The 12,221-nt window shown below is 36.4% G+C and overlaps 1 protein-coding gene across 1 annotated transcript in view; it reads left to right on the top strand.

The window, feature by feature from the left end:
- The first annotated feature begins 9,755 nt into the window (after nucleotides 1–9,755).
- Nucleotides 9,756–12,221, top strand: part of LOC141479937 (juvenile hormone acid O-methyltransferase-like) — a 28,981-nt gene continuing 26,515 nt past the window's right edge. The window contains exon 1 of the mRNA XM_074169326.1: nucleotides 9,756–9,939. The gene's annotated coding sequence lies outside the window, so the exon portion shown is untranslated. The remainder of the gene's footprint in view (nucleotides 9,940–12,221) is intronic.

Raw genomic sequence — 12,221 nt, 5'->3', positions numbered from 1 at the left:
GAAGATACCATGCCCGGTACTGATGATGGGGCAGTTACCCCGAAACCGGTCTATCGGTTGGTCATATCGACCAAACGAAATTTATTTCTGCTTTCCATAGTTGGAAACAACCAGCGACGAATCTTCTAAATCGAAGACAGTGCACAGGTATCTGATGGTTTTACTTCAATTCTCTGCGCGGAATTTGCTGGATTAGTTGTTTTTCTATTGGGTATATCTGCCACACGTACCACACGTACCTGCTACATGAGAGGCAAGGGGTAAGGTATTTTCACCTAAATCTGGAGCATGTCATATCCACCTCTCTGGAATATTAATCTATTCTTGGAAAGTACCTAGATAGGTCAATCCAAACAATACCTACAAAAACGAATACAAGCTCACAAATATTCGAAAAATACAGCCTTGTCCAAACATGAAAAAGAATATGAACATAAATTCGACTTTGACAAGGTTGGAATTTTCACCAAAGAACGAAATCCAAAAGTTAGAAATTTCCTTGAAATGATCCACTTAAAAAAAATCCCAATAGTATCAATAATAGAAGCGGTATCAAAAACCTCAATCAAGTATATAATAACTTACTAAAATAGAACTGACTTTTACATCTTCTTATTAGAAATTATAAAAACCTAACAAGGGCTCACATACTATAATCGAAAAGGTCGAACTTTCCAATCAATTCAAAAACTAAGGAAAAAAAACCCAAAAAAAGATAACAGATGAAACAAATTCGACACCAACAATCGAGTTCAAACATTCAATCAGTATCATTCTTAAAGAGGAAATGAAATAAGTACAAAATAACAATATTTTTCAGTTATTTTGTAAGTAGAAATCATAAATGTTTCCTTCATATTGATTCCTAGTCATATTTGATATTATGTAATGAATTATGTTTTTAACCTCCCGACTTCAAGATTTTAAACCTGAAGATAACATAGACAATATCGAAACGTCGTTGAATATATAGCTGCGTAAATGCACTTTTGTTTCGCTTGCGTTTACGCAGCTATTTTTATCAAGTACTTTCTTGGTTTTTTCTCATTTTGTCTTCAATCGAGGACCGCCTGCCCGGTACTGACGATGCCCAATAGGCTGAAACAGCTGTATACCGGTGGCTCTTAAATTGAAATCAATATGGGAATGATCAAAGAGTACTTATCTATTTATATATATATATATATATATATATATATATATATATATATATATATATATATGAAGAAGGATGTGTAGTTGTTGGAAAGGATGTATGATGAAATTTGAATTAAAAAAAAAGTTTGTTTTATTAATTATTCTTATGTCGCACCTGGTTGGAATATTCCGAGCCTCTGTTGCTCTGAGGTATATTCCCAGTAAGTGGAGAGAAGTAACAGTAGCATTTATACCCAAACCAGGTAGGATGGACGATACCCTACCAAAAGCATTCCGTTATGTGTAAGAGATGCCATTGCATGGGGACTGAAAGTTCTACAAGCAACGGCCATCCAAAAATTATATCAAATACAGCGACTGGCTTGTTTAAACATCACAGGAGCCATGCGAACAACACCAACCGCGGCAATGGAATTAATTACGGGTCTGACCCCTCTGGACTTGTACGTTAAGGAGGATGCCTCAATGGCCATTGCACGATTGCGCACGGCTGGTGTAAACGTCGAAGTAGGAATGGATCAATTGAAGCTGGGCCTATGGCGGGAAGCGCTTACTGCGCAACCTCTGCTGCAGGCAACAAGTGATGCAATTGAATCCAGATTTGTGTTTAATGAACCCTACAAAATACAAGTGAAGCAGAACACAGAGTCAGATGTTGCAAATGCAATACGCATATATACAGACGGCACAAAAACGAAAGAAGGCTCAGGATCTCCAGATCACTAAGCCGAAGGATTAAGTAGGGAATGGGAAGAAATACCAGCGTGGTCCAAACAGAACTGGCTAGTATCTCAATCGTCATAAAAGAAATAACCAAGAAAGGCATTTCTTGCAAAAACAGTGTCTCCCAGTGACCTGTCCACTTCCCTGGAAAGGACAGGATGGACGATGACCTAGGAGGACAACTCCTTGGGAGGATGTACAATGGCTCACATGTGGCCTAAGTGCTGTGGGTTTACACTCACCTTCTCTACTCTACAGATACAGAGATAATTATTCAAGTTTTATGAATTTGGGTTGACTATTTTGTTGAGTTTCCATATATCAATGTATAGGAATTTCTCTCAACACCTCAGGTGGATTCTTGTTCAAATGCAAATATAACTTTGCGAATAATAAAAACTCAAAATCGTCTCCACAATTGATTATCACCCTCAGATGTTAGAACGGTAAAACCATCAATCTGTACATGTTTCGAACCTATAAAAGTTCATCATCAGCTAGTTACTTAAAATTACGGAGAAAAATATTTTATAATGGAGAAAAAAAATTGTCACATGTTATTAATGAATGAATGGTCATAATGACATGATAATAGTGATGACTCCTTTTTTAATATTTAGTATACGACGAAAGTTGTTGCTTACCGAGTTAAAAAAAAAACCAAAAAAAAATCATTCACTATTAACCTATCATTACGAATATTTATTCGTTGATAATACTTTTCTCGACAGCCAGAGTGACATTTCTCTCAAATGAAAATCGACATGTATCGCTTTTTGATAGCTTTCTATTTACTACATCTGAACCCGTTTTGAATTAAAGCAAGTCGTTTTCAATACGAAATCAAAACACTTTGGAGCAATTCAACAACAAATCAATGGTTTATAATGATCATATTCAGAATTAAATGTTCATCTATCTCCATTAAACATCGAATTGTAATTCTCTTTATCTCTAATCATGGGAATATTTCCTCATCAACAGTTTCTAATTGCACATTAAACACCGTTAAAGCGTATTTCAGATAATCCGGCGGACTCCAAAAAAAAACAAGATAGAAGTTATGCCCAAATTACAGGTTATAAAGTGGTCTTTGATTGATGAAAAATAAATGATTATTGTGATGTATAGTCGACTTGGAACCTTCTTAAAAGCTCGTTGGGTGTAGTAGTCGATCATTCCGATATCTTGAGTATCCAGAACATTAGGAATGAAATTGGTAAGTGCAAATGTAATATAGTTGTACAGTATAATTTTTATGAATAGAAGTCTCTCGAAATTTCGATAACAAAGGGTTTCATGTGAACTCTTCGTTTGGTAAGAAAAAAATTCGAAAATTTTCCAGCCCTCCCTGCTTATTTCCTTCCCATTACCGATAATATCAGCTCTTCTTAGGTTACGTTATCTTGGAGTTGTAGAGGATCATCAATGTATCTTATCGGTGAGGTCAAGTGATCAAGGAACTTCTAGAACTTATTTATTGTGTTGAAATCAAAAATTTCCTATGAGAAAATAAAATATTCCATTTTGACGAAATCTTCCTTTTTCAAGTTTGCAATATTGTGCTTTTCAGAAGAAATATTCTAGTAGTGATGGATCTCATGATATTTTGAATCAAATCATTTCTTATAAACGGCCACATATTCACATCTTCAGTCATTATTTTGCAGTTCTTGGAGTCCATTTCTTCTAAGTTAATGGAGAACATTGCAACCTCAAGGGCCCATTGCGTCTATTCTCCGTTTAAGAACCATATCTGTTTGTCTGTACTGATTTGTACAGGTCCTTGGTTGTTTGCCATTTTCCTCTGAACTTAATATAGATTGTCCATGAATTTTTCGCCCCCTGCCATCCCTGCCATCAAGGTCTCCATGAGTAGCTCTGTAATTGTTCGGTCTCAATCCCTGCTTTGTAGAAGCTACTCTTCCATTATTTTCTCAGGTAGTCTTTTTATGAAGTTTTTCCATGTGAGTTTTCACATATATTTTCTGAGTTCTCTTTGTGTTTCCTGTTAACCTACTTTCCAATCTGGTTCCATACCAAACATTTCAATACCTCCACAACGGATCTAACTTGTTCGATTCATGACCTCTATTCATTTTGTTCAGATAAAGGACAGAGAAAATAATTTTTGTCTAATTTCTACCAAGATTTGTTTGCGTTACGACCGGTTTCTGTTCATTGAACCATTTTCAAATGAACTGACATAGTTTGGCAAACATATCTTCAAATATAGAGCAATATAGTTCATGCCATTTAGGAAGGTTAATCAAACCTAGACCTGAAATAACGAAAATGTTACCTGAATCATCAAACCTTATCTGAGATACCAAAACAGTGATTATTCAACATCGATAACATATGCCAAAACAGAGCTGACCTCATTCACGGCGCTGGAAAACAGTAGATAACACAAGAAATTCAGCAATCGTGGAAGTGCCGAATCACCATCTCCAAGAAACAGAACGTTGCAATGGCAATAACCTTGTTTAATCATCTACCGAACTGCTACAAAGATCTTCCTTTGAATACATTTAAAATAGTAGTCAAAAATATCTTATTAAAAAAAGCTTCCTACTCTATAAGTGAGTATCTGGGAGACACAGATTTTAACTGATTTGATGTATGGATGCATATTTTATATTTTATCAAACCAATTTGTTTTTATATTGCTTTTAGATTGGTCAGTCGGTAGCCAAACGGTTCGGTGTGGGTGCTTTGTTCACTCACTCGAATTGACTGCCGTGATGGTCGGTGGTTCAAGCCCTAGTCTGAACGATCGATCTTCACTTGCTACCGACAACCCGTGTTAGGAATCACACGTTAAAAGGTAAGACCTCGTTAATCCTTGGCTCGCACAAGTTTCGACTTCTGAGGGTTGTCGTTCGTAGGGGTGCGACAGCTGGTTAACGGAAAAACAGATTTTAAACAGATTTTTAGATGTTCTTATGTATGATCTGCAATCTGTTTATGATTTGAGTGTCTTATTTGTATTATTGAAAATACGCGTGGACAAGCTGTTTTCTGACACATGACTTGTTCTGTTGTTTATGTAAGAAATAGTCATAAGAACCAATACCGAATAATTAGCCACCATTACTATTATTTTGATTTGAAAGGGTTATATTTTTAGGAGTGATTAATTTTTTGGGAAAGAAAGTTTTTGGCTTTCTACTACTCCATCTGATACAAAAAAATGGATGAGAGAATCTTCCAAAGAAAGGAAGGATTAATCAATTTGAAAATAAGTAACTCTATACATGGATGTGTAGATCATGCAAAGAAGTAACTTTCAGACACAAACTGAAAGAAAGTCCTCCTGAAACAGCTACTTTCATATAAACATTGAATTACACGAAAGAAAAAATTCTTTCGAAACAAATACTTCTATATGAACACTGAATTATACAGAAGATACTTTTCTCTATTCAGTTTGTATATCGAACATTCGTGGAGGAATAAGAATCAGATATCATTCACATGAGTTCTACTTTGAATGAATGGTAATAAATTGTACTCACATGGAACACTGTCACCCTAACTGGTATACACGTGTTTCGCCTTAAGACACTTGCCCTAAGGCTCTTCAGTACCAAATTGGATAACATTATAGAAAATACACACACTTCATTCATGAATTACGATTTTGAATGTCACGGAATAAGCTTGATCTGCTTATGTCATCGATGACATCGTAATGACATTCATTCACCTATTTGATTTAATCCCAGCCATGAGGAATCTTATTTGATTTGAAAGGGTTATATTTTTAGGAGTGATTAATTTTTTGGGAAAGAAAGTTTTTGGCTTTCTACTACTCCATCTGATACAAAAAAATGGATGAGAGAATCTTCCAAAGAAAGGAAGGATTAATCAATTTGAAAATAAGTAACTCTATACATGGATGTGTAGATCATGCAAAGAAGTAACTTTCAGACACAAACTGAAAGAAAGTCCTCCTCTTTCGTGTAATTCAATGTTTATATGAAAGTAGCTGTTTCAGGAGGACTTTCTTTCAGTTTGTGTCTGAAAGTTACTTCTTTGCATGATCTACACATCCATGTATAGAGTTACTTATTTTCAAATTGATTAATCCTTCCTTTCTTTGGAAGATTCTCTCATCCATTTTTTTGTATCAGATGGAGTAGTAGAAAGCCAAAAACTTTCTTTCCCAAAAAATTAATCACTCCTAAAAATATAACCCTTTCAAATCAAATAAGATTCCTCATGGCTGGGATTAAATCAAATAGGTGAATGAATGTCATTACGATGTCATCGATGACATAAGCAGATCAAGCTTATTCCGTGACATTCAAAATCGTAATTCATGAATGAAGTGTGTGTATTTTCTATAATGTTATCCAATTTGGTACTGAAGAGCCTTAGGGCAAGTGTCTTAAGGCGAAACACGTGTATACCAGTTAGGGTGACAGTGTTCCATGTGAGTACAATTTATTACCATTCATTCAAAGTAGAACTCATGTGAATGATATCTGATTCTTATTCCTCCACGAATGTTCGATATACAAACTGAATAGGGAAAAGTATCTTCTGTATAATTCAGTGTTCATATAGAAGTATTTGTTTCGAAAGAATTTTTTCTTTCGTGTAATTCAATGTTTATATGAAAGTAGCTGTTTCAGGAGGACTTTCTTTCAGTTTGTGTCTGAAAGTTACTTCTTTGCATGATCTACACATCCATGTATAGAGTTACTTATTTTCAAATTGATTAATCCTTCCTTTCTTTGGAAGATTCTCTCATCCATTTTTTTGTATCAGATGGAGTAGTAGAAAGCCAAAAACTTTCTTTCCCAAATATTATTTTGAGTCATTTTACATGCTTTCTTGCACTCAGTTACATCAATAACTATATTAATTATATTGACCATTATTTGTGAAAAATATTTTAAATAATCAATTTATATTTTTTCATAACTGATACTCTACTATACTGACTTGTTCTATATTATGCTAGACTTAACCTGAAGAACTAATGAACTATTATTATCATTATCAAAATTACTGAGTATCGATCCAAAAACACTACTCATGGATTGTTCCAAATACCAATGGATTTCAAACTAGTTGTCAAAATTCACAAATTCAAAAGGAGAGAGCTGCATGGTTATATTTGTTCATTGATAGTTTGGAAGTTGAGGTTTTCATTCAATTCATTTATTATCAATGCTTCCAACAAATTAATCTCCCTTCCTTCACTGCACGTATGGAGAATTTTCATGTTTTTTTCATTTAATGTGTGGTTTGTTTCTTGAAGATGTACATATATTGCTGTTTTTCATCTGACAAATATGGTCACGGCACCTTGAATTAAATTTCTGCCTGTCTGGCCTATATAAGCTGCTGAACAGTCACCACATTCCACTCTGTATATGCCCGATTTTTCTACCTATTTCTCTTGGGTATTGCGTAGAATAACATGTTCCTCAAATTATTCTCACTAGTAAATGACGTAATTATGTTAACTTTTGGAAAATAGTTGTTTATGGTTTCGGAAAGCTTTTCCGAATAGCTTATGCTAGTATACCTCTTAGCTTCTTTAGGTTCTTAGTGATTTACATACTAAATGGGCTGGAAAGTTTCGGGTCTAACACGTAGATGGTGCTAGTCTTGCATTCACCGCTTTTTCTGTTAGTACTAAAATTCAAAAGAAAGCCGTCGATATTTAATGATATTCGACACATAAGTCTGGGAGTTATTGTGCTTTCTTGCTACATAGTTCAATTCAACTCTGCTTCTTCATGGTAAAAAATACCGTTCAAGTTAAACAATACCTTGAAAAGTGTTATAAGGACTCCGCTTCATCAAAAACTACAATTGAACGTTGATTTGCTGACTTCAACGTGGTCATAGAGATACCGATTGTGCAGAAAGCAGTGGACGTTCAAATGAGGCAGTAATACCAGAAAACATAAAGAAATCCACAAAATCTTTTCGAATGATCGAAAATTGAAGTTGCGTGAGAAAGAACGTGTTTGCTTCTGTATCTGTAGATTAGGGAGAGTGAGTGTAGGCCCACAGCGTGGCCACATGTGACCCATTGTACATCCTCCCGAGGAGTTCTCCTCCTAGGTCATCGTCCATCCTGTCCTTTCCAGGAAGGTGGACAGGTCGCTGGGAGACATCTTCTTCATATCGGCAGGTGTAGGCCAAGACTCACCGAACACACACTCTCTCATTGACGATAACTCCGGGCACTCGCACAGGACATGCCTGACAGTCTCATCTTCCTGTTCACACATCCTGTATAGAGGTGTGTCCACTAGCCCCATATTATGGAGGTGTTTCCTCAGTTTACAGGGGCCAGTCAGAAATCCTACTGTAGATTTTTCCTGGTCATCGCCAGATATTTCTTTGGCGTCAGCTTCCCAGAGCCGTCCAGGGTGATCCTGGTAAGATTGCATTGTTTGATTTCATCTCATCTCTTTATGGATTGAGCATGGGTGTAACGTTTGGCTAGTTTCGCAGTTGTCGAAGTCATCAGGCCGTAGGTACCACTGGGTCCTAAAATTCTTAGCCCAGCCGCTTCCTTGGCTAAAGAGTCGGCAATGCGATTAGGTTCACTCCTGTCGTGCCCTTTGATCCATCTCAGGATAATGTTATCATCTACCAAGGCTACGGCTTAATCATCTTGGTGGCACTCTAGTACTAGCCCTGAGGTTGTCTGTTCAAGGTTAATAGGGCTTGTCTGCTATAAGTGCAGATTGTTATTTTCTGGCAAAAATTGCTTTCCTGGTCATTTCTTTTGTGGCGATCGAGATACTAGCCAGTTCTGTTTGAACCACGCTGGTATTTTTCCCATTTCGCACTTAATCCTTAGGCTTAGTGATCTGGAGTACACTCCACATCCTGAAACGTGTTGACTTTATGTTGCATGAGTATTTGACCATGAGAAAGCTCTGTTAAATGTGCCGTGCGTGCTCACTGTTGACCAAAAACAAGAACGTTTTGTTGATTCTGAGCAGTGTTATGCCATGTTTAAACATAAAAAACCGTAATTTTTGTATCGATATTTGACGATGGATGAAACATGAATCAATAACTTTAATCCGAAATCAAAACGATCGTCATCTGAGTATAGAGCAACTGGTGAACCTCGTCCAAAGCATCCGAAAGCACTATAATCGGCTGGAAAAGTTATGATCTCGGCATTTTGGGATGTGCGTGGTGTAATATTTATCGACTATCTTGAGAAGGGAAATACCAACAATAGTGCTGAAATTGCAAAGAAACGACCGCATATGGTGAAGAAAAAAAAATTTCATCCCGACAATGCACTGTGTCACAAGTCGATCGAAACAATGGCAAAATTACGTGAATTGAACTTCGAATACCTCCCAGATCCACCGTATTCGCCGGATTGGCTCCCAGCGACTACTGGCTGCTCGCAGACCTCAAAAAATGCTCACCGGTAAAACATTCATCTGGAATGAAAAGGTTATTACTGAAACTGAGGCCTTTTTTGAGACTGTTTGGCTCTTGATGGATGAAGCCAATGACGCAAATTTTGAACAGAGAAAATGCGTTTTCTTTCACAGACTCGAGACTTTCGAGCCCATGTGTTATAGTTCATTCATGATTCATTTTTGTTTTTTGTTGGAGATGATTTTCTCAATTGAGTGACATGATTCAGATGCGATCTGCTTTATGATCTTCATTTCTTCATAACAAGCCTTCTCTGATGAAGGAATCTTAAATGCTCTCATTGTTTCAGTATCATTGATCTGATTGCAGATAATTTATGTGATGAAGAACAACAATTCATGGATATTGTACAGTCCGTAAAAGTGGTCTCCCTCTATAAGCTGAACTAGATTTTGTTTTTAGTTTTTGTGATAGTAAGATCAAGAAAGTTAAAGCTACCATTTTGTTTATCCGTTTTGTCGAGCCATCGAGACCTACGAGGATATCATCAATATTTCCAAATCTGTTTATGTGATAAGGTATTATTCAGATACGCGTGTTCTCTAAGTTGTTCATAAAAATATCTGCTAGTACGAGACTTAACTTTGACCCCATTGGTAGGCCTGAATTTTGAAGGTAAACGTTTTTGTTGTAAATATTTTAAATGATTTTGTTTGACATATATCAAAGAGGTTATTTAGTTCCTCACTGATATATGGATTGATATTCTGTTTATCTAGTATATATTTCAGCAGAGGTAGGCATTCGTTTGTTAAAATATTTGGAAACATTTTTACATATCGAAGAATACTAATTTAATGCTATTATTTTTGTTATTGGTAGTCAGTATATTGGCTAGGTGTATAGAATTACTACACCAAACGTTCCAAGGTGCATCACAATTATGGAATTTAGTTCAGCAGTTTCTGATGGTGTAAAATTTGTTAGCACTCTGAACTCAGAATTCAAAAATTTTGATAAATTACCGGTTGGAGCGTCGATGTAGGGTACCACTGGTCTGGTGATTGCCTTCTTTATGGAGCCTAATCACACGTTGAAAAGTAAGACCTCGTTAGTCTTTAGCTCGCACTTGTTTCGACTTCTGAGGGTTGACTTCCGTAGGAGTGCGACAGCTGGTTGACTGAAAAATTGATTTTTCATACATATTTTCTTAATTCCGTTGGAACGAGAGATGGCATGTTGTTAACACGCTTTTATTAGCTTCACCTGTATGTATGTTTGTTTGTTTGTAACTCTCAAGCTCGGGATCTGTATTTGACAGAATTGTCGACATTATTGCTTGATCTATTCGCGGGCAGATGGCGCTGTACTTAACCTCCATGATATATCGACATTATTTTAACACGTTCTTATTAGCTTCATATGTTTGTATGTATGTCTGTTTGTATCTCTCGAACTCGGAGTCTGCCATATTTGTAACCCTCCTTGGGCGCCTGATGTCTTGGGCTTGGTAGTTAATTTTCAGGCTTCCTCTCCGGAATCGGAAAATATCAATGGTGATTTTTTTAAACAATATACGGCTGATTGATTCGAAAGCTTAGATGAAATAAATATAGTTGAAGAAGACTAAAAATCACGCTTTTATAGCATACGAAGCTAAAAAATGTGAAATGAATATAGTATAAAAAGCGTGGACGCTTTGTGCCATATTTTTTGTATATCAAGCGTACGTCGCTTTTTTTCACAATGAAACTATTATTTTTCGTTCGTTATTGTTTCAAGCTTAAAAAAATATTTTCAACTTTTCAGTTCGATGTTCTGTGAAAGCGTGTTGTTTGGTTTTTTAAACTATATTTATTACAAATAATGTTTGCTAATTTGTGTCTATGGCGAGTGAGATTGTTTATTATATTGAACTTGTTTGCGATGATCAGTTCGGTTTGTACTCCAATGATCCCTTTCTTGTTGTTTGTAGGAGTCTTAGGTCCCTTCTCTGAAATTCTTATTTTTTTCTGATTGAGTTCCTTATCAAATAGGTTGACAAATTTCGGATGAAATTTGTAATCCGAAAAGTCAGCTACAAAATTCATAAAGAAAACACGAAAATTCTCTATACGAGCAGTAAAGGAAGGAAGATGAATTTGTTGGGATCATTGGAAATAAATGAATTGAATAAAAACCCCGATTTCACCTTCAATGAACAACTATAAAGAACTATTCAGCTCTCTACTTTTGAATTTGTTAATTCTGACGACTAGTTTAGGATCGATTGGTATTTGGAGCAATCCACACGTAGTGGTTTTGGATCAATTCTCAGTAATTTTGATATGTTCTGAATTTGAATGATCATGGTATTCATCTCCCTGCCTTCTTTTGCATTCGACCTTGGAAGTGGCGCGGAAAATGCAAGAATGCGTTCTACTGTCAAACATGGTGATCGGGCGACGAGCAATCTCGTGAGTAACGTTTATTGACTTCTGAGCAATATACTGTGAGATATTCGCTGATTATTATGACTTTTGACTTTCAATAACTCAGTTAAGTTAGGTTTAGGATAGGTTAGGTCCAAAGTGAGTGGATATATTCGTCCCTACAATGCAACTCGCAAGGGTTTATTGTGGTTCACACCTATTCACACTCGACCAAATAAACCCAGGTTTTTACCGAAGCCGATTATTTTGTATGGTGAGTGGTCTTTCAGGTCAGGCTTTCAAGCTCTGCCGAACTAAACTAAAAACCTGAATCGGTCCCCAACGGGGCAGGCACAAAGTATATGCTCCGCTGTTTCATCGTTAATGAGGTAGTCGGATGGTCAAGGTGCAACATGATACCCGAGACAACCTTCCCATATGAGGATTTTTGCACGTCAGCTACACCTGACGATGCCTTGGATTCAATTGTGCAGGGCTTTTTTGCCTCGGTTTTGGCGCAAACGTTTGCTAACCTACTCATGGTGT

Source organism: Leptinotarsa decemlineata, unplaced genomic scaffold (genome assembly GCF_025532065.1).
Source record: "Leptinotarsa decemlineata unplaced genomic scaffold, Ldec_3_MD MMD2_P_RNA_scaffold_5, whole genome shotgun sequence".
NCBI classification, from domain to species: Eukaryota; Metazoa; Arthropoda; class Insecta; order Coleoptera; family Chrysomelidae; genus Leptinotarsa; species Leptinotarsa decemlineata.
Note: the sequence above shows the minus strand (reverse complement) of the source record. Positions and strands in the feature narration are given on the sequence as shown.